Source organism: Planococcus citri, chromosome 3 (genome assembly GCF_950023065.1).
Source record: "Planococcus citri chromosome 3, ihPlaCitr1.1, whole genome shotgun sequence".
Taxonomy (NCBI): Eukaryota; Metazoa; Arthropoda; class Insecta; order Hemiptera; family Pseudococcidae; genus Planococcus; species Planococcus citri.
Genome location: NC_088679.1, coordinates 63,782,562 through 63,806,591, shown reverse-complemented (window position 1 = coordinate 63,806,591; position 24,030 = coordinate 63,782,562). Strand labels below are relative to the sequence as shown.

At 34.5% G+C, this 24,030-nt stretch overlaps 2 protein-coding genes across 4 annotated transcripts in view; both read left to right on the top strand.

The window, feature by feature from the left end:
• LOC135840635 (limbic system-associated membrane protein-like) overlaps window positions 1-24,030 on the top strand; it is a 390,872-nt gene that overhangs the window by 107,222 nt on the left and 259,620 nt on the right. The window lies entirely within an intron of this gene.
• Window positions 5,118-24,030, top strand: part of LOC135841952 (serine/arginine repetitive matrix protein 1-like) — a 121,779-nt gene continuing 102,866 nt past the window's right edge. Inside the window, exon 1 of one of the 3 annotated variants that reach the window (XR_010558033.1) lies at window positions 5,118-5,935. The gene's annotated coding sequence lies outside the window, so the exon portion shown is untranslated. The remainder of the gene's footprint in view (window positions 5,936-24,030) is intronic. The other 2 variants (XR_010558034.1, XM_065359187.1) reach the window with 2 other exon arrangements.

Below are 24,030 nucleotides of genomic sequence, written 5' to 3'. Positions count from 1 at the left end.
TTCGTAGTTTTTTAAAAAATCTAGGCAGTGGTCTCCAAATTTAGATGACACAGTCGGACGCAATCAATTTTAGGTCAAATCGCGCTCCTTTAAATTTCCAGTAAAAATAAACTGTCGTAGAATTATTCACAAGTGACCTTTACAACCTACCAAACTGTGTTAAAATTTCGCAAGATGTTCAAAAATTTGAACGAAAATGTTTTTTTGGGAATTTTGGAATCATTTTGAGCCTATAATTCTCACAAGTTTTTATAAAAGTGCCATGTGACATTAGAGTAGGTCAAAATTTTGACAATAAACTTAAAATTTCCATCAAGATGTCTTTTTTTTTTTTTGAAGAACTAGAAGCTCGCATATTGAGCCAATTTCCTGAGAATAGTGTTATGTTGAAAAAGTTTCATGTGACCAATCAAAAAAAACCACATTTTGGAAAATTATGTCGATTTTGAGCTCAACGTTCTTGAAAAGTGTTCAAAGAAAGCCATTATTGAAAATTTTGATTTTCTTATCAATTTTTAACCTATTTTGGTGAGTTGCATAACCCTTTCTTAAAAATTTCGAATATCATGACCAAATTTTGGGCTTATAGATTCGTCAAAAATGCTTAAAAAACAGTTTCGTCGGCATATTTGCATTTATCGCGAAATTTTAACTGATTTTGATAGGTCACAAGGTCACCTTTGAATAATTCCGGAACAGTTTATTTTTACTCGAAAATAGGTTGAGGGCGACTTCGTTTGACTGCGCCATATTATTATGCTAGTTTTTTTTTTTTTTTTTGCGAATTATGGCTCACGTATATGAGAACGGAGTCCTAGAAATTGAATTTTTGGGAGCGACGAATCCTTAAATAATTCAATTTCTTTCAATGGTAATTTTTCTTCGTAGCTAAAATGATTTAAAAGATAGTTTTGGGAAAGAAAATGTGAAAATCACGAATCCCAAAGGGATCTAAAGGTCTTAAAATTTTGATTTTCGGACAATTCCGCCCTCCCCCCCCCAAAAAAAAGTGTCCAAAAATTAAAATAGCCTTCCTCATATTAAGGTATATCGAGCATCAAAAAAGTCATAGAGTCCATAAATTATTTTTTGGGTCTCTCAACTTCGTGACGATTGCATAAGAATTTTAATATTTTTCCAATGTCGAAGGATGTTTGTATGAACATGGAATTCTGTCTCGAGAAATATCTGCTTATTTTGCTATACTGTGATATCAATTCGTGATCCATTATTGGAAATTTTCAACAAAAAAAAAATAAATAAAAAATTGTTTAAAAAATAGCAAAAAAAACTTGTATTAATTTTTTTAGGTTTTTGGAATTTGCCATAATCACCAAAAAACTGGCGCCACTGAATTCTAAAATATTTTCCTAGTGTAAAAAATGATATCTTTCGATGTTTTGGCTTGATAAAGTATGCGAAATACTTGCGAAGAAAAAATTTGCAAAATACAAATTTCACAAAAAATGAGCGATTTGCAAATTTTTAACCGCTTAGTAGAACCTTAAAGGTGGTTCTTGATTTTGAATACTAATAACCTAGGTCGACACAGAATACAAATTCAAGTAGGTACCATCTTTTGGAACTGGGTAATTTTTCTCAAAATAGGTCCCCTCAAAGGGCACCTCCAAAGCTGAATTTTTAAAAAAATGACTTTCAATTTAACACAAAATTAGAATTTTTGCTAAATTTGGTTAAAATCCTCCTATATTTTTTCTTTTTCGTCGTCCAAACTAAGCAGGTACCTATGTATCTTAAATACCCGAGATAGATGACTGGCCACAAACATGGAAAGCTAATAGACGAAAACTGATGGTTTTATAGGAGTTCTAGGAGTCAAGTGGCCAACAGTCATCCAAGTTTGATAAAATAATTCAAAATTATGTGGTTTAAAACTGCTCACGAAAATATACTCAGCTTGATACGTCGTCGTAGTTCTAGTCTTTTACGTAAGTAGATACTTATAGAGAGGTGTTCATTTGCGTAATCTTTTTTTCAAAATATAAAACTGTAGGAGCTATAATAAATTTGTTCAAAATCCAGATTTGGTGTTGTGATAAGGACAAAGGTTGTCTCATGTCTGAAACGTACCTACACCTACGTCGGAAACGCTTTTTAGATGGAAATTTTTTGTAACATTAGCAACGTTTTTATTGAATTTTTAGATCATCGTAGCTATACTTAGGTCATCTTTGTTTTGAAAATAGAATTTTGTTTCACGCATAAATACAGGTTGCTATGCTTTTTATATCTAGATCTACGGTCGACGTCATAAATATACTGTTTCTTCAACGTATTATACTTATGTAAATGTATGTACAATTGTACATCGATGGATTATCAGGTCAAATTTCTTTTTCAATATCGTAGGTACTTACATAATGTAAATCGAGAAAAAGTATATGTACTTCTTCAATATGTTTCCAATTGAAACTTCTAGATTTATAAAAACTGAAAGATCTTTCAACAAGAATCTACTCTTTAGTATTGCCGATTTTAATTCAGATAAAGCAACTTAATGATTCATCATGATTACTCATTTGAAATATCTTCGCCACACATCGGTAGTATTTGTATTTAATGCTCAACTACAATAATTCTTAAGCTATCGTGAAAACGAGTAGATTACGTTTGCTTTGCTGATGAAGTGATGATTGATGATTGAGAACTAAACGAAGAAAAACTATGGATTTTTGCCACAACACTGATTTTTTTTGAAAAAAATAGGTTTACTAATGAAAACGAGTACAAAATAGGAGACAATCACTCTCTTATCAGTAGTGACAAGAAATTATACTGAACAGCCTAAGCAAAAGTAATAATAAATGTGAATGCACAAAAACAACTATTCTATCATGACTAAATTAAGCGTATAAAATAGAAGCATCGGACTTTTCTTCGATGAGTTCGAATACTGAATTATTTTTATTTTTTTTTTTTTACAAAAAAAATACGCTTGCCGATGAAAGCTAATACAAAATATGAGAATATTAAACAATCACTCTTCAATCACTTATCACTAAAGACAAGAAATTTCACCGAATAGGTATTCTGTGTACAAAAACAACCAAACTGTTACATACGACAAATTAAGAGTAGGTAGTGTAGTAAAAAAGGAAACAAAAAGAACTTTGATATTGAAATACTAGTACCTACAATAACAAAGAAAGCAGAAGTGGTTGATTGATTGATTGATTGATTGATTGATTGATTCATTCATTCATTCATTCGTTAATAATGGTCTATTTCAATCTTAATCTGAGTCGCATAGATAGTTGAATTAAAATATTGAAGAACGAACAATATAGTAATCAATGATGATTGCTCATTCGAAGGAATCTGCAACTTAATCTTTAGTTGATTGTAATGGACTATTTTATTCAACATATTTTACGTAAAAAATAATATACAAGTACAAGTAAAAGTAATGTAGGTTCATAATACATAATGTACTTAGTTATCTCCATAACACATATATATCTAGAGCATTCGAAACACCCTTTTCAATTTGGACTGCGGAAGACGTAGGAACTTCTGATATGTTGAAAAGCCTTGAACAATGTATTATGTATTTAATCTAGCTACAATGATGTCTTAATACCTACTCAAAGCGTTTATTTTATTTATTTTTTCTGATTTCCGATTCTAAATTTTTCATCAGTTGAAAGATCAGAGGTAGATGATCTTACCCTACTAGATACATAAGTATGTTCCAATTATTCTACTTTGGTTCGAACTCTATTCCTGATCCCAATCATCTAAAACAAAAATTCTGAAATTATATTACCTATACACCCTGATTCTCACCTCTAGTTCCTTTGAAGTTTCATTTCTCAGACATTCCAACGTAAATTTATTGTGTCTATATCGGTCTATACTGAATGCAAAATGATAAATGTATGAAACACGATGACAAAAACAAGAACAAACCTTGCGAATTGAAATTAGCGATTAGAGTGAATATTTAATCAAAAGTTGTGATCATGAAACTAGATACGTCATCCTCAAATAGTTTTAATTGCGTTGTTTCTGTCGCAAAATTATTAAATTTTAATAACATTCTTTCTCCATCGTCTCCATCGAAATAGCGATTCATGTTCATCAGAAAAGGATAACTGACTGAGTGATAAGTGAGTGAACAGTGAACGTTGCATTTACTCGTAAATGTAAGTTGATTCGTTCGCGTAGATTGCTAACTGTATTTGTATGTGAGAATAACAAATCCATAAAAATATTCATCGAACTTCTACACGACGTATTAACACCATCGACCTTGCAGCTTATTCAGTTCGCTTTATGTTCACTTCTTAATAGACCAACTGTGCAATGGTAATGAAATGGCACCAACATCTCACCACTACTAACACAAAGTGTAATGTACTGGCTTTGGGAATGGAAATGGTCATGCGCCGGTTACCCTAGGTTACCCGCTCGGAGTGAGGGGAAGATAACCAACACAACAACATTAACTACAACGACAAACCAGCTGACGCGCCTCCTCTCGCCTCTTCTTCGCAAGTCACGCATGCGCACTTCCATTCCCAAAGCCAGTACATTAGACTTCGTGTAAAACTTTGTGTTAGTAGTGGTGAGATGTTGGTGCCATTTCGTTACATCGTATTCCATATACACAGTTGGTCTATTAGAAGGGACAACGATATTATTTACAAGGTCGATGATTAACACAGATGAAAAAAATCATGTATAATTGTATAGGTAAATAAAATAACAAAAATACGAAGGGCAGAAACTCTGAAATGAAAGATGAATTTTGAAATGAGAGAATGAGATTGAAGTGGCCGAAGGCGAGGGGAAAATTAAAGTGTCTTGGCTCTTGGTTCGAAAAAATAAATCGAACAGTAGTAATTTACCAACTTACACCATGTTTTGCAATTTTTAAAGTATTTCAATTTCATTATGTAAATCATAAATCTCCTTTCCCCAGTTTTCCCATGCTCTTTTTTGAGAGCTCCTGTTGTTGGATTCGCTACAAGCATGGTATCAAATTATATCTAGGAAAGATGAAGAATAATTTAGGCTCATTGTCAGTATTTTTTCTTCGTCTATCATCGTTTTCACGTAGTATGTAATATGTTAGCGATAAGCTGAAATTGTGAAATAATCACATTTCCAATTCTCAGAACAGAACAGTGCATCGAATGTAAACTTCGTCGTCTTGATCTTGACTATCCGCTATGGCTATGGTAAATTTTTGTATGATGGTAGTCGCTGGTCAGATTGATACAGGATGTATTATTCAGTAGTGAATCACCGGAGCAGGCCGTTGAATATGCTGGTAAAAATAGATTTTACTCGTATGTAGTGGGTGGAGGAGACAGGAGATGTACATTGCAACGGGTTGATAACTATTCCAAGCGCTGCGCAGGTTATAGAGGGTTGGTAGGGAGCGGCGAGTAAGCTGTACTGTGATTGGTCGAGTGTACCGTTTTTTCGTGTACACCACATCCCTGAATACAATATTCTAGCTTACGGAGAACTCGTTTTCGTTTAGAAGTCAGTCAGTCAGATTCAGTAGCAGTACAGTAGTAGTCAGTACATTCGGTTTCGGTTCATCAGTTCGGTTCATCGGTTCTCCTTCTCTGTCAGTTGCATTGCATCGTTCGGTCTGTTTCTCGTTTCTTTCATGTGGTGTCGTCGTCTCTTCCGTTGTTGTGTTGTGCTTGTGCGGATTTCTTTTTGCGATCGCGTTATTCGTTTCGAGGTAAGATGTTCACTGTTCAATATCAGTGGCATCTTTCTTATTTTTTCATCAGTTAAATTATTTAAATCGGCAAATCGGCGTTGTTCGAACCTCTTCTCGCGATCGCGTGTGACGCCTCGTGCCTCGAAGAATGAAGAAATAATGATGCAACATTCAGGATCCGAGAACCAGCTTCGGTCAGAGCCGGATTGGTAAAAGTATACCAAGAAATGGGTGAGTCGTAGCTATGGAATATCAAATCCACGATGGATTTAACGCGTACATGTGATTAAATAAGTATATTTGGCTAATGTGATAGGGTAGATAATACAACCTCGATGGGTAAGATCTCGTGGCTGAAATCTTTCAGCCTCGCTGAAGTGAAAATTCCGATGTAAATATTGTATTTCGCAAACACGAGGGAATTTTATTTTACGTTTGGTTCGGTTATAATACGTCGAGCTCGAGTGTCTGTATGAAAATTATCTCTGCTAACTGTACAACTTTTGCTGGCGGATTAATAAGTTTCGTGTTGATTGGGTTATAGAAGTATTACGCTAGTGCGGAGTCAGTTTGTTGGAATTTTTGGCGAAATATGATTTTATCGAACCATATCACTGATATCACCTGCACATTTTAGTCTACCTGCGACGTGAATCAGTTTCGAAAGAATAGGAATATAAATCTGAAACTTGGTAGGATTCTTATATGTATATACAGCACGAGATATTCCTGTAGAGAACGACGACGAATCGAATCGAAAAGGAAATTGAAACAGGGAAATCCTGCTTGACATTTGACATCGCCTAAAATAAAACACCTTTCGAGACAAATTTTGATGGAAAAATATCGAAATATTTCGTTTCGAGTCGTCGTCGTCTCCTTTGTACTCCTCCTCTCGACACGTTGGCGGGCTTCCTTTTTGACGAATGAACTCTACGACGAAAAGATGGATTATTTTAGCTGGAAATAAAAGACGAATTGAATTCGAGAGCCGAAAATGGAAAATTATATTGATGAATAAAATTTAAATTATGTATTTTATCGTCGCCAGGTCGTTTCGAATATCAAACGATGGAGGGTGTTTTAATAATACGACTCGATTTTTTGGATGGTTTTGTGAAATTTAGGTATTTTATTTAATCGTTTTTTTTTTCATTCTCTTTCGTGAAAGAAAAGAAGTTTTCGGTTGTAAAAAAAAATGTATGGATTTGTATCGCATTGTTCGACGAAAATGTATTGTGAGTGATGAAGAACATGCTCGTCAAGAGCTGTAAAACTCTAACCAACTATGGCAACTACGCAGTTGTGATTGCTGTGCGAGGGTGGGAAGTGGGAAGTGGGAACGGTGAAGGAAGGCGTGCTGAAAGCGGTTCTGGCGAAAACGTGGCGCGAAAGGAAAAAGAAATCGGTTCAAACATACTAGATCAATGCTGTTGCGAAAAGAATAACGAGTTCGAAGAAACCCCTACCCCTAGTCGATCACTGCCTGGTAGTTCTCACCGATGAGGTCGTAATTATTGAGGAGGATTTCAGCGGCGTCTTTCTTCAGATATTGGTTCAACTGCGTAATCTTCTCCTCATCAGAGAATGCCTTGTCATGAACCATAGCCTTAAACAGGCTCCAGAAAGGCTTCCATTTGGTCCTCGTTCCATCGAAGGACATGAGCTCAACCGGCTTCATCTTGAACATTGGGGTTGTCAAAGATGCAGATCTGGGCTGCAACGCTGAAAAAGAAATATTAGGGTGGGGAAAGAACAGCCACTGACAATATAACGATAACGGAAACGATACCTTATAAAACTTCATTGAAATATGTAGCTTCTAAATCTAACGTATTTGTTTCAACTTAAATACTTATAATTAATTAATTTCTATCTCCAACGTCTGCTATGGCGAACACGAGGTTTTAGCGTAATCTTTCTCCTCGTCGACGTACGAACCGTCTCGTCTTCTACCCTGAATGTATGGCGTTTAATTTTCAGGATTACCTATAAAGAATACACGAGTTTTTCAGCTAATTGTTGTCGAGTTCCTACACTACCAATTCAAATTTACAATTACATGATTCGAAAGAGGAATTCGTGATGCCCATTTTCTTCTAGATATGGGTAATGAATAAGAGATTCGACTTGATCAAACTGTGAGATGGATTTCTTGTCGAGGGGGGCCTTGGGGAATTCCGTCGCAGCCAATCATCGGTTCTCTGTCGTCAGGCATATTTGATGAATTGATAATTAATTATTGAACACGATTTGTCGATGATTGACGATTTATAGAAATCAAAGCTTTGAAAGTTTGCGTTGATTCGCGTACAGCAATACGACTCCATTAGACAATTACTCGCGAGCGCCACAATGTTAATATGTACTTTGAACGAGACTACAGTACGACTAACTATAAATGAAATTCTCAATTCTGTTTCTTATTGGAAAGAAAAAGGGATGAGGGATCTATGCTGGGTTCTAGGGTTATTGCTTTTTTGTTGGCTATGTGTATTTCTTTGTCCGCTATCCACACATGGTAGTTTCTTTTTCTTTTCTAAATACGTAGATGCATAAATTAACGCATTTTTCTCGATCTCGATTCTCGGGTGTTAAATTTGTCGCCTTTGAAATTCCGTGGTGACTAGTCGGAGACGATTCGACACGAAGTCAGAAATTTGGCAACGTTGCTCGAGTCTACAGGCACCGTTGCAGGATCTGCCATGCCAGTTCCATGTGGCCCGAAATGGCGCGATTATTAAAATAGGAAAGTGATTATAAAATCGTAAATTGAGCAAATACACTCGATTAAAAATTAAATTGATTTACGTTTAAAATTTTGGGTACGTTTGTTTTCTTTTAAGTATCTCAGGGCTCGTACTCGGTTACTTTTTTGAAAATTCTTAAAAATTCAATTTTCCCAAATCATGGCGTAACTTTTCGAAGAAGAAAAACAAAAGTTGATAGTATTGACTTTCTTACACTTTTTGAATATGTTATACTGTATTTTCAGCATTTTGGTTACAAAGCCCTGCCTTTGGCTAAAATGGTCGAATTCTCGCATCTGCCAAAAAAAAGCAAAAAAAAAACTGAACTTTCGTCAAAAAGCCAAAAATTGCTAAAAATGTCACTTTTTTTCTATTAATGTTGAAAGTCTCGCTTCGTTTGCGGAAATTGTTGACAAAAATTTCAATAAGGTGCCACTATTTTATAACTTTGAAAATCTTGTTTTTGCCTGAAATTTATAAATTTTGCTTTTTACCAAATCGCTAAAAAATCTAGGTAACTACTTTTTTTATCTAAAAACGCGAGAAATCGCTTCAAAATCTCACTTTTTTCTGAAAATTGCTTGAAAGTTTTATTGTTATGCCAAAAATTGCTGGAAAAACATGTTTTTTTTGACAACAATACCAAGTTCCTCAGAAGTCTAGTTTTTTTGCAAAAAATTTCCCAGAAAAGTTTTGCTCTTTCTTGCCGAAAAGTTGTCAAATAGTCTCATTTTTTTGACAAATGGAAAAAGTGTCATTTTTTTGCCAGTGAGTACATACATTGCCAAAAAGTCCTATTGTTTACAAATTGTCAAAATTTCAATCGAGTTTTTGAAATGTTTCGCTTACGTCTTGTAACTTTTTTGGTTACTTATTTGTTCTTTTCTGGTTTCCAAAGTTACTTTTTTTTTTTTGGAAAAAATTGAGTACGAGCCTTGGGCTCTCTGGTATCTGATTCGATTAAATGATCCCGTGACCTGTTTAAGTATCTGCCTGTGTCCCCTTCCCATATTAATAATCGAACGAATGAATTTTAGTTTTTTAATAAATTATTATAATTCGATCATTAGATCGTAAATTTTGAATCGTGATATTTCGATACAGTCTCCGAACGCCATTCTTCAGTTCTGAATTTCTTGAATGGTGATTATTCGTCCTGACCAAAGAAACATAATAATATTCCTTACCTGTATTAGCCAACCTCGCGATTGGTTTGTGATTGAGGCTTCACATTTTTAGAGTTGGTTTTTCCTTTCAAGTCTGCTTCTTCCTGTAATAAGATATTAAAATATCCATTAACTGACACTTTTGGAATACCTCCTTTGGCTAGGGCTAATACCCTATCACTAGGATAAACTTCACTTGTTGAGTTGACTGCCTGGTGCCTAAAAAATTTAGATTGAAAAATTTTAAATTTTGAGACAACGTATCGAAGCAATAATTATTCTTTCTTTTTATTGATCCAAGTTTTTATCAGGTCATATGTCCAGTAGCCTGCTACCATTATACCAAGGAATCTGGACGTGGGTCTTCCGCGTTGAATAATTGTTTAAGTTTACTTGGCTAGTTAGCCACTGCACCAGCAGGACGACACCTCCGAAAATTAAACCAATAAAGATGTCAAAAAGTTGAAAATCCATTTTTAAATTTTTTTAAAGGAAAAAAAACAGAACTAAAAAAACCAACTTGGATTTCAAAAACAAACAAAAAGTAAAAATAAAGTCAAGTATAAACGAAAAGAGATCAAAACTAACAAACTAAACAGATCTGAGAATATTGCTATACCGATTTCGTTTGCGAAAATATCTCTTTTCTTCAGTTTGTTTTTTACGTTTTGGAGCTTCAGATTCACTTTTTGTAGGAGCCGTGAATTGCCATCTAAAACAATGTTTCTCAATTGCATTCCCCTCGATTTTCGCTGGTCCAGAATTTCGGGCAATAAACAGTCAAGTTCTGTGTAGAAAGAGTTTTCAAGGGTGTGGTTTACGTATTTTCCTCCCTAAAAACCGGTACCTCGATGTAGCAGCCAGAATTTTGTATTTTTGCCTCAGATAGAGCACAATGATACCCACCCTCCATTATGATTTGAACAAGAATTTCCAATAAGATCATCGTAAGAATACAGATAGTTGATCGCATTCAACATTATACCTAGTCGGTCTAGTTGTCTTTTTCTTTGGATTCCTAAAGCGAATAATTTTTCTGAGCTTTTACTAGAATCCAAGCTTTTATTACCAATTAATGTTTCTTTTCCCTGAGGTTTATATACCAGATTTGCAAGGTGTGTAGGGTGCTGAGATGGTCAATTAATTCGGCTGATAGCACGTTTGGTCGATATAACTTCGCGTCAACTAGGCTAGTATAGCGTCTGCCAGAGGATAAGATGCGAGAGATGGCATCTGCGTGGCCGTCGCCTAGTATTAGAATATTATAGGCAAAAAATGCCATTGCATAAACTCCTTTACGTGTTTCGTACGTAGCTGCGAGATAATTGAATGGATAGGAATTGGTCGGAAAAAATGGAGAAACTTCTTGCTGATAGGAAGGTGATAAAGTAGAGATTGGCTGTGACAAGTTTAGATTCAATCTTGAACGAAAAAAAAAACGAAAACATTAGTTAAGTAATTTAAAAAATGAAATAGTTTGTCAATTTAAAAAAAAAAAAAAAACGAAAAAATTATTTGAAGTGAGTCGCGAAAAATAAATTTATCAAAACACAAGTACATTGAAAATTACACACACATTGAAAATTATTAATAAAAACACATATAAAAAATATATAAGTACACATTAAAAATTATACCCACAAAGAGAAATCATGTAAAAATAAAATACACTGCTTTCTAAGATCGCTCTAGAACTATTTTATGTCCCATAAACTACCATGTAGGAAAATTCATGAACTCGAGAAAAGTAACGAACAACTATTTTATTTTTAATAAAAATAAAGAAAAATATTTGAAAAGTTTGAACTTCTCAAATGAAGTTCAACAAATTATTTACATCGTAAATCGCGACATATTTATCGAATCATAGTCAATACACGAATGACCTTTCTCGTAAATATTATTCTAACCAAAAAAATATAAATTTTGAGACACACAACAGCCGAATATAAATGGAAAAACATAACGAATATAAATGGAAAAACATAACGAATATAAATGGAAAAACATAACGGTGGCGGATGCACATCGGATGCAGTGCCACAACTTTTTGAAAACAAATAACGAAATAATATACAACCAAAATCATAACACCCCCCCCTCAAAATTAACTACTACATAATTGAAAATTAGCGAATAATATGTAAACAAACGAAAATCGTAAGTGATGAGCTAAAATAAAATAAACAAACTTAATAATGAACGTTGATTCGCGAAAACAAACGTTTGAATACCAATTTCGTAGTTAATTTTGCAAATGATTTCCAGATATCACAATAAATTCGCGTCATTAAAACTAAAATACGACAAGCTATTTTATACTCGATAACATAAGAATTATAAGGTGACGTGATTTTTACTTTTCAAAATAGCGAAATAATCGTACACAAAATAAAGATAATTTTCAGAACCGAACGAACCAAAAATGATGAATATCGTACTCATCATTTTACTACAAACATCCAAATAGGAATTTAAAATGTTCGGAGACTGTATTTTTTTACATTCTTTTAAATTACAACCTTGAATTAGAAAAGCGCAACGTAACAAGATATACAACCAGTTAATCAAAGTATTAACGCTTTTATCATTTTCTTTTTCAACATAACCATTATTGTTCGATTTTTTACGATCACTTTTATTCAACAATGTATTGGAAATAAACCCTGTATTGTACAAATTGTTATCAACATCACCTATTCCACGTAAATTAAAACTAATATCGCCAAAAACGTTTTTCATAATTTTCAAAATTTCAATCACACTTGACAAGAATCTACCAATGACTGGATAAATAACAACGCTCAAAATCGTAAAAATTAGTAGCAAAAACAATGCCACAAAAAGAATTATCAACGAAATCATACTACCAATGATCAATATAATATCAGACGTTTTTACACTGCCATCCAAAACCAAATTTATTTTCAACTCGTCAGTTGTGTCACTACTGCTTTCACTCTTTTTGACAAAATTCTCACATTCTAACGTTTCTTTTTCTCTAACTGGGAAAGCTACATTGACAACAAGAGTATAAGAAACTCGAACAACTGCCAACAGTGGATATGTAAGTTATCATTTAAGAAAAAATGATAACTTACATATCCACTGTTGGCAGTTGTTCGAGTTTCTTATACTCTTTAGGTTCGTAAATTACTATAGAATCTTGAAAGAATGTTGGAAGCGATAAATATTGATCATTAGCGCAAACTATTTTCCAATAAATACAAAAACGAATTTGAAATTGGAACAAAAAATTATTTTTATTTGCAGGAATAAATATTTTCAAATGCAACGAAATTATGCACGAAAAAGGTTGCAAATAGGTAGTACTGTTCATCGTTTTATTGAATAGTGGAATCATTATTCTTTTGTGGTGGTGGAATTACGTAATTTGGCATCAATAAAGAGATACTGCAACCATTCCAGCCGCAAAACCCAACTTTGTTTTATAACATCCCTAAAATCAATGTCAGCCTGAAAACATAAACGAGAAAATAAACTGAACAAAAATACGTGTAAATAATGATAATTTTTTGAAATTAAGAAAACGAAATAAACAGAAAGATTACTTACTCTCTTCCGATGGCATAGATCAGAAGCTTAGTATACGCATTCGTGAAATTTTTTCATTTCCTGTGAACATTTTTCAAACAGTCATCGTGTTTTAAGAATGATTGCCCTATAATTAATTTACTCTTCCGTTCAACATTGAACCATTTAAAATGTCATTCGTTAAAAAAATAGAAAAACTTATACGTCAAGTTCATGTTTTAATACGAATTTCGACTACACGTCGTATAAACATGGTACAATATGTACCTATTTTAGGTTTTCTGTCAGTGGTAAAAATTATCTCATCAATTTATGCTTTCGATTTTGAAAACATTGTTATGGATTCCCACTCATAGACAATTTTTACGATGCATCGAACAGTGAGTGTGTTTTTATAGATGTTGAATAAAAAGATGGTCCTATTTTCTCGATTTCATCTTCACCGAACCCCACAGTACTTCCCATCTGGTGACTTCAGAGAAAACTGGGCCTTGGAAAAGACCACATGAAATATAAGTAGGTAGTGGTAGTGGTATATTCGTATTCAGAATCTTCAAAAGTATCACATTCGATAGCCAAATTCAGAATTTCGTCAATACATAATTTCAAATTTTGACTTAAATGGAGGTTGCATTCGAGACAGGAAAAGGGTTGGTCAGAAAAAAGAGGTCGCATTCGTGTTCAGCACATTCGAAAACATAATATCTTAGCCATCTGCTGGGGGGTTCCTGTAATAAAATTTTAAGGCGCTCATTAGTTTCATACGGAAACCACGTGAGTGCCCAAGGACTCAAAAATTGAGGGAGAGCGACGTGATGGACGGGGGGGGGGCGGCTATGACGACGACGAAAAATAACATGCACACAACATACTCAACAAATTCAAAAATAGAAAAATACCAGATTGAACACATAATTACTCGTATTCAACCAATCAAGCCAGAGGAATGGGTATTTTTGATTCCGACTCTTTTTATACTTAATGACTGTATTACAATTTGTATAAATTTTCATTTTTATTAATTGAATTTCTACAATGATGTGATTTGAATTACGAACAATATTATTGTAATTTTCGACAATTGAATCAAGGTAATTTATTTTGATGATTCTTCACTCGATCAGAGATGAGGCCCCAAACGATTTTTTTTCGGATTCCGGGTTCCGGGGCTTGGGCTTTCAATCAAAAAGTTATTAGGTCTTGGGCTTGGATTGGAGCCCAGGAAATTTGGGGCTTTTTGGGGCTTGAAATCTTAATTTTAATGAAGAAAAAAGTAAAATCTTATTTGATTTTCTGTTGAAAAAAAAAAACATTTTAAGGGCAGATTCCGATTGCTTTTTTCAAAATTATTCGAATGAAACGGTTGGTTTGTTGTTTTTTTTTATTTATTCAGCAACAAAACCCCTTGAAAGTTGTAATATTAAACTTTTTGCTGAAGTTCTGAATTTTTTTTTTTTTTTTTTGAAAATCATTTTTTTAAACTATTGAGATGCACTGAACGGTAATTACAATAGAAAGTTACAACATTCACACAAGCCCCGAAAAGCCCTGATCACCGTTTGGGTTTCGTGACTTACGTTCTGGGCTTGGGAATATAAATAATGTACCAAAACCCCTTGAAAGTTAAAATATTAAACTTTTTGCTGAAGTTGTAAATTTTTTTTTGAAAATCATCTTTTTTGACTTATGAGATGCACTGAATTGTAATTACAATAGATATTTACAAAATTTACAAGCCCCAAAAAGCCCCGAAAAGCCCTGATCACAGTTTGGGTTTCGGGGCTCACGTTCTGGGCTTGATTTTCATAGGGGAAAAGGTTTCGGGCTTTGGGCCAGGGCTTTGTAGGTTACAGTTTTTAAGGTTTTGGGGCTTGGACATTCGGGCTTCAAGGAAATAATCGGGGCTTTTTCGGGTTTCGGGTCTTGGTCCTGGGCCGGGCCTCATCCCTGCACTCGATAGCTGATAATTCAATAACTCGATGTTTGAAATACCATCTTAGGCATTTCCATCAAACAAAGAGCTGCAAAAGAATGCTGAACTCGTACTCGATGAAGATGTAAACAAAGTGGTGTACTTTTGGCACAGAACGATTTGTTTTGACTCGGTACGATCTGGCAATAGCGAGCAATCTGTCTCAAATAAAATGGATTGCGTGACGTTAAGAATTACGATGATTTATCAAACGAAATCATATTTTTATCTCGGTAATTCGTATTACATTTTTAATCACACCGCACCGAACACCGAATGGCGAATATAGCAACATGTCCGCATACTCGGCAGCATTCAGCATTATTCGATGAACAAAACGTTAGCATATCGCGCGACCGCATTAAAATTACTTAGCAAAATATTTCCAATTCGACGAAATGGTTGTTTGGAGCCTACATCCGATCAAACAGTGCGTTAATGCAATCATCTCGTACTTACGATTAAATGTGAGCTTACATCTTTGTACTCATGTCACCAGAATCGCCGCTAGTTCAGACTGCCCCAGCGCGTCCGGCAGCCATTACATCTCTACAAGGACGTACCGAAAACTTGCGAAAAAAATCTCGTCGACTTTACAAGCATCCTTACTACGAACCGATCAAAGGAAACAATTACGTAGCTCCGAAGAAAATCCATCGCGATCAAATCCAACTGTGCAATTGCGAAAAGGTGATCGGTGTTTTAGGCTGCAAAAATCGCAAATGCATCAATGTACGCAACCAACGCGAATGTCCTGCTAATTGCGCCCTGGGCGAACTCTGCTTCAACAAGAGGTTCAGTAAATTGAAACAACCGAAATGTATTCGTTTCCATACGGATGGTCGAGGATACGGTGTAAAGGCCACCGAAAGGATACCGAAAGGGACGTTGATCAGGGAATACGTGGGCGAAGTTATCGACGACAGTGAAAAAATACGCAGACAGAGAGAATACGTGAAATCCGGATACCCTCCGGATTATTTCATGATCGTCGACGATGACCGGATCATCGACGCGACCGTCAAAGGTAATCTATCGCGATTCATAAACCACAGCTGCGAACCGAATAGCGAACTGCAGTCTTGGCTGGTAGATGGAGTCAAACGTATAGGTGTATTTAGCATTAAGACCATCATGCCAGGGGAAGAGATCACCTTTAATTATGGGCCTTCTTATCACCACATCGAATGTCTCTGCGGAGCTGAGACCTGTACCGGTTGGATTAATTCTGGATACGTTAGCTCCTATCAGTCTCGTTCGCGTTGAATTATACCAAACACACTAAAAACAGTAAAAAATTATCTTACGTATGTTTATCGAGTGTTTTTTTTTGTGTGCATCTCGTGGGAATAAACCCAATCCTCGTCTGCGTAGAATCAAACAACAAGAACAAAGTAGACTAGTTGTTGTTATCTTGACTATAAATTCTTAAACATGACAGTGATTGACCTTAAGTAATTACCAAAATGAAATAAACTTTCTTCTCATTTTAATGTTTTAAAAAAATTGAAAGAAATTAAACAAACCAAAACTACAGAACAACAGCGACAACAACATCGATGTGATAAAAATTGATCTACTTATGCTCACTCTAAGCAGCAGTTTTTTGATTTGCTTTCGAGTAGGGTTTCAACTCCACTTTATAATCCTGTTCGGTGAGTTTTTTTTTTCAACTACCCCAGCCACTGGTGCTGAGTTGGTCCGATCCTTAACAATAACTTGTTCGCCTTCAACGAAGACCATTTCAAATACATCAGTAGAACCTCGATTATCCGATCCTAATTGGGGCGGAGAGACATCGGATACGCAAAAAAGTCGGATAATCGATTTTTTAATTTTTTTCAAGAACTTGTAGATTTATATTGTACTAGATGAATCGAATAAAAATTATTATTATTATTATTATAAAAAAGGTTAATGACAGTTTAAAGTAAAAAAGTTTAATGCGAATAATAACAAGTTGATAGGTTGAGTATAAAAAATGAATACTAATAATAACAAGTTGATAGGTATGAGTATAAAAAATTAATAGGTACGAATAATAACAAGTTGATAGGTACGAGTATAAAAAATGGTAAAACTTGATGAATAGAAGTTCCACCTGAAAAATAAAAAGCAAGCGGTGAAAGCACTGCGGCTTTCTTTGTCTGTTGACAATAAGCAGAAATAAATTAAGTTGAACGTTGGACGCCAATGTAAATATTAAGTATAACGTACTTCTTGGGGAAATACTGCACAAGCTATTATCAATACGATAATTACTTACCTCAGCTACCGGCTGTACTCAATATTGTTTGGCTCACTAACTCTTTTTTTTGCAACAAAACTGTGCCATTTTCTGATTGCCATCAATTCTCTTGAGCTTACATCTGGTTGTTTCTCCAAAAAACGAAGAACTGTATCAAATGCTGAGTATGCAGAATCATATGAAATTGTTTCTTCAGGAGGCTGAGACTCTGAATTGTTGAAATCATGAAGCACTGACTGAACAATTTCATCATCATTCGTATTTAGTTCAGCATCATCTGCAAGAATCCATTCAGTGACATCTTCGGAATTCACATCAGCACATCCGGGTATTTTTTTGAAACATTTTTCCAATGTTTCATTTTCTTCTTTGGGGTTGATATTTTCTTTTGGATCATCCTCATACGTGATATCCAAGAGTGCACGCCAAGATTTTCGAAGACATGACAATTTAACAGAATTCCAGGCATCCGATGCCCAAAATATTACGTCCTTCATAGTGATTCTTTTTAAACAGTTTGTCAAATTGACATCATTCTCATCATAATTTAGAAGAATATCCAGAAGAAGGATCTTTCGACAATTTCGTTTGAAGGATTCAATAACACCTTGATCCATAGGCTGAATGAAACTTGTTGTATTGGGAGGCAAAAATTTTACGATGATATCTTCACTTTGTAATGATGTGATTGCTGGATGTGATGGCGCATTATCAACCAACAGAAGGGCTTTTTGGGGAAGCTCTACCTCAGATAAATTCGCTGCATCTGTCGTATCCGCATTTTTCGATTTGTCGAGGTTCTGATTATTGAAAATCGCACTTTCAATCCGTTTCACTGCCACTGCTACCGGCTGAATTGGAGTCGAATCTATAAGTTTCGAAATATTCCCATTTCGCTACCAATCACCAACAGTATTGGATGAAACACCATAAGAATTAGCAATAACCTTCATTTTCTCTTCGGAATCAATTCTTTTTATTGCTGCAATTTTTTGATCGATCGAAACCACCACTCTTTTACGTTTTGGCTCTAGTACACTTTTCGACACTTTTTTGTTCATCACTTTACGTTTTGCAACTTTTCAACCCTTCGAAACTCATCTTCGTATGAAATCTGCTGAGAAATAATGAATCAAATGAGTTTTTATTTAAACGATTAATTAATAGATACATATATTATCAAACACGGATCCAACACAAACAATAAGTGAAAACGTGAACTCCGAGTACTTCGGGTTCAATTTCAGTTATTGCTAGAGCTGGTTTGTTTGACCCATGAAATGGAAATTTTTTCTGTTTCAGCCACAAACTCACGGATATGAAGCTGTGGCTGAATTAAAATTCGGGCTCCCAAAATGGGGAAAAAAATATTGGACTGTTCAAGAAAAGGGGAGGGTGCTGCGAAAAATTGATGAAAACTATGAAATTTTCGTCTTGTTTGGTTTTTTGTGGTCAACTATCGAGATGATGAACGATCACATGGTAAAATTCTAGGTAAAACTGACAATTCAGGGCTTCAATGTGAAACTTTTCATCTCTGCATCTCTTAAAAAATTCAATCATTCGACATCACAAAGATTTGAATCGTCTCATTTCATTGTAAAATTATTTCCTCCGTCACGTCATTTCTGTATGCTTTTAAACTCGATGAAAAAAATATTCCACACATATCGCCAGTCATTACCACTCGTATATAAAGTTGCTCGCTACATACGAAAAGGTTCGTTCGAATTGTAAACTTATTCTCGAAAGAGATATTTTCGGCTGTGTTTTTGCTCGACTATCGTACTTCTCCTCCAAACGCGTTTATGGCTCCCGTTGTAGAGCTTTCAGAGATGTATTTGATGTTTATTTTAATCTAACCTCTGGCTTTATTTTTTTTTGCGACGCGTTTTATTGTCTTCGAGTGATACTTGACAGCATTAAACTTATGTTGCAGTATTTTTTCTTTCGACCACAATGTTACCCTTTTTTTCGCCCCTTCTCCACCCTGTGCTTTGACCAGCTCACAAATAGTATAGCTTGAGACTCGAGTTGAAACGTTTAGAGATACTTTTAGCAGTAGGTAAACAAGAAACAGGGTAAATGAAATTGGAAAAATTCTTTTCACAAGATATTCTTGCGGTTGTTTTATTCTTAATTTTTCTTTTTTAAAACAATATTTCACGTGTTGGTGATTTTTTTCCAGAGATGATTTTTCTTACTTGGGAAATTTTCGAACTGGTGGTCTTTGATTTGAACACCGAGCTTGCTCGGTTAGCATTTCACAAATTAGTTTATTTGTTGTTTGATCTAGCTTCATTGATGAATTAGTCCGAAGCAGATCCACTAGCATTATGAAGCTCAGTGTAAAATGTTCTTCGATTTTGGTGTTCGAGTTAAGTCATTTTTCAATTTTTCTTTTCTGAGTGTAATACTTTTTTCACATAATCTATCCAAAAATTCGACAACATCTTGTTGTTGTGTTATGCTTCTTGTTCTTCTGTTGTTACTTGATTAAAAGGTTCTCCAGTTAATTCTCTCAATGCAAAGCAAGATCGATTCTGAATTCAGATGGAGTTGATTTAACATAACAGTTTTACCTATTTTAACAATGTTATATCCTAAAAAACATTTCGGGTCGTATACATATTACTTTAATTTTAAATTCAGACATCAATTATTTCTGAATGACTATTTTTATAAATTCATCATCGTTACATAACGTCAACATATCTTACGATTAAAATACATATGATCGTAGCAGTAATGTACAGAAATACACATTTATCAGTATTGAGTTGAACAAAACCAACATCTATCGACAATAAAACATCTTTCAACTTTTTGAACCAAGTCAACGAACTAACTTGAAGACCATAAAATGCTTTATAGACTCAATATTTGTTGAATACTAAAAAATTAATGATTTCCTTCTATGTTAATTACTAACGCTTTTAACGATACGTTATGAGTGGCAAGATGCTCCTGCATTCTGACGGGTAGGCGACGCATCCATAACCGTTGCAATAGATCTTCCTTTGAGGTGGGACCAGCCAAAATTCTCATTCCAGCCAAGAGCATTGATGGTTTCTTGGTGCCTAATGAGAAAATTTTTCAGTAGCTCATCAAGGCGCTCCTCACTTGATACGTGGTATAGAGAATTGATTCGTTTAGTCAATTTCGCAAGGACAATATCAGCTGCCTCCTTTGAGGCGAGTATGTCACTTGTCCTGGAAAGTACTTCAGGAGGTAATTTGGCAAGAATAATGTGACAATACAATGAAATTTGTCAAAATATGTACATTAATTAGAATAATTTTTTAGAATTGATTTTTAATAAAAACAAATTTAAAATTTCTAATTATAAAATTAATTTTAAAAAATTTTAAATATTGAAAAAAATTGATGCAATTTTTTAGTTTTGTATAAATTGAATAATACAAAAAAATTAACAACCCCAATACCTTACCCTGAGCAGTTTTAATCACATCTTCAGTAGTCTTAATCTTAACCTTTTCAGGACAGTTAGGTGCTGTATGGTTGGTCAACTTATCACAACCATAACAACGCACCAGTCCACCATTTGAACAATTTTGAGCAAAATGCCCAAAATCTCTACACCCAAAACATCTCGCGCTCTTCAAGAAATGTTTCTTCTTCTTGTGTGTTTTCTTAATTCGGCCTTCCTTAGGCCTAACGAATAAGGCTTGAAGTTGAGACTGAGGTTTTTTTTTTTTTAATGCTGCTGTCGTATGCAGCAGGGCTCCTGATAGTTGAACAATAGCGTTTGAGTTGTTTTCAATTTTCTTCCTGTGGTACGTAGAGATATGGAGTGCAGAGAATCAGTTATTTGACCTAACGCTTCTAATCGAAGCTGAACGGTCTGGTTGTTCAAAACTGAGGCGCAGTGTGGAGAGAATTGATTCGTTTAGTCAATTTCGCAAGGAAAATATCAGCTGCCTCCCCTTTGAGGCGAGTATGTCACTTGCCCTGGAAAGTACTTCAGGAGGTAATTTGGCAAGAATAATGCCCAATTTTTCATCAAGGTTATTGACACTGTGGGCTTGAAACTGGCGATCGGTTAGAGTAAATCACAGATTCGGATCTGCAGGTAGATAGAGACACAAAAAAATACACACAGTCTTAATTATAATACAATTTTATTTATTCAAAGTTGTACTCGGAGATTTTTCCTGCTGGAAGGAATAACTGAAAGTGGAGGAAGAAGAAGAAGAAAAAATCAATTTTTGTGACGCGAATGAAATTTGTCAAAATGACATTAATTGAAATAATTTTTTAGAATTGATTTTTAATGAAAACAAATTAAAAATTTTTAATTATAAAATTAATTAAAGAAAAATGAAAAATATTTTTAAAAAGTTGATTTAATTTTTTAGTTTGTATAAATTGAATAATACAAAAAAAATTAACAATCCCCAGTACTTCCACGTTATCGTAGTTATTCTGATAATAAAATGGTATGAGCAATGAGCATGTCTTGAAACCTCTTTGACCGAAATTTCAGGCTCTAAAAATCATGTTTTGGATTTTTGGCAATTTTTGAAAATGTTACAAAGTTTAAAAAGCTGTTTTGGGGACAATTTTCAAACTCTTTCATGAAATATAGTTTTTTTTTTGAGAAAACTGAATTACTATGTGAATAATTTATCAACAGCTACTAGTTTTGGGCCCTTCTGGAGCCTCCAGCAATTTTTTTGTTTTCTCCAGAAATTTCAATTTGCTCTGAAGGGACCTAAAATGAATATCAGGTCCTGAAGTTCCATTATTCTGGTTGCGAAGGTTTTTGGACATGCTTTTTCAATCTAGCTTGATTTCATTCAGATTGAAGAGTGCCAGCTCGAAGCTTCTCTTGTTTTGATCATTTTTTTGATATCATTTTCAAGTTCTTACAGTTTCACTGCACTTTGATTGGTTTGGTCTCCAAAAATTGGATCATGAATTTTTCCAATCATTTTTTTCTAAAATTCTGTAAGCTATTTCATTCTGTTCAGAACTCAACTGCCTCAAAGTAAGAATTAACGAGTTCGAGACATTTTCATTTCTACAATTAGGTATTCATTTTTTTGAATTTTAAAATCGTAGAAAATCACCGGCTCATTCATGCCATTAATACGCCACGTGTCAGAGTTATGAAAAGCCTTATCAGGCTGGTTAATTTTCAACTTACTCACACATACCAACTGATAATAATAACTGCTCGGCTCGTTTAAAGACACCTCAGTCTCTCTCAAGTGTAAAATCTAGTCCAAAATTATAGACCTTTGATGATTAGAAAAGCCTTTCACATATATAGGTGTATCCATATTAATGATAATTTCCCCAGCTCGTACGACGTTAACTCACCTCTCAGCTATACACACATTTACTCGATGTAGTATAAACACAACAGCGAAACCGAAACGAGAACTACGCATTATAACGATTCATTAGCAGCAGCTCGCTATCGAGAAAATCTACCAGCAGCGTACAAATGACTGTACGTATTTTTTCCATCAATTATCCGCATCATTATGAAATTTTCCATAATTACACTACGTCGCCAAACGCAAAACAAATGGATTCGTCTATCATTTTTCTTCTTTCACTCCTCGTTCATTCCTCAACCGTATAGTTGAAATGAAAAACTTGAACAGGAGGAGGAGAAGACGGAGGAGTAGGAAAAAATAGCTCGAGAGCTTCATTCGTCGTATAGTCTGTATACAGAAATGAAAAGAGAAAGAGAGAAGAGAGGTGAAAAAAAACTCTTCTATAACAAAATTTAATTTCTCATTCTGAAGGAAAATTTTTTGACAATAACGTCGTCGCAGCGAAAACTTAGCTGTCATATTTTTAATAGGCTGAGATTAAAGTTTATTAAGAATAGAAAACGAAATCAATTTCATAAAGTTTTCAACGAAGCGAAAATAATCCATTAAATTTCAAGTCAACGAATACAAGTGGTTTTTTCACTTCTCCATTATCCGAGTTTCATTGCCTTTATCTATCTCGCATGCTTGTACAAATTCTCGAGTTTATTTTTTATTTTTTTCGTATTTTTATCGTCTTTTTTTTGAAGCTTGTGGTACCGAGTGTGTCTGTGTATAGTACTCGTAGAAGATGTGAAAAGAAAGAAAACGTATTTTTTAATAATTTTACTGCGGAGAGAAGAAAATATTTTGAAATTTTTTAATAAATTTACCAACGTTAATATTGTCTTAAGAGATGAAAAGTTTCCAGTTCCACAGTAAAAGGACAAATTTGCATATTCGCTCAACGGTCCCCTCTCGGTCACCAGCTCGGTCCAAACTCCCTCTCAGCTGCGGGCTAACAAACAAACGAAAGATTATTTTAATCCTTGGTAATAATTTAAAATGGCAGATATGATAATTCGGCATTTTTAGCTCGAGCTTTAAACGAGCCTTAAAATGTGAAACGTGTAATTACGAATAAACACCGAAATACGCCGGGCCCATTTATACTCGACGTCCCCTCGCTCGTTCCCCTCCCCCTCCTGTATAAGTGTGTTATACGAGTAGGTATGTAGTATGGCGAGAAAAATAATGCCTTAAATTTGTTTCATTATACATACGTATTTAATACGTAGGTATGTTCTTTGCTCGTATATAATACTATACGAAGCATTATAAATATTA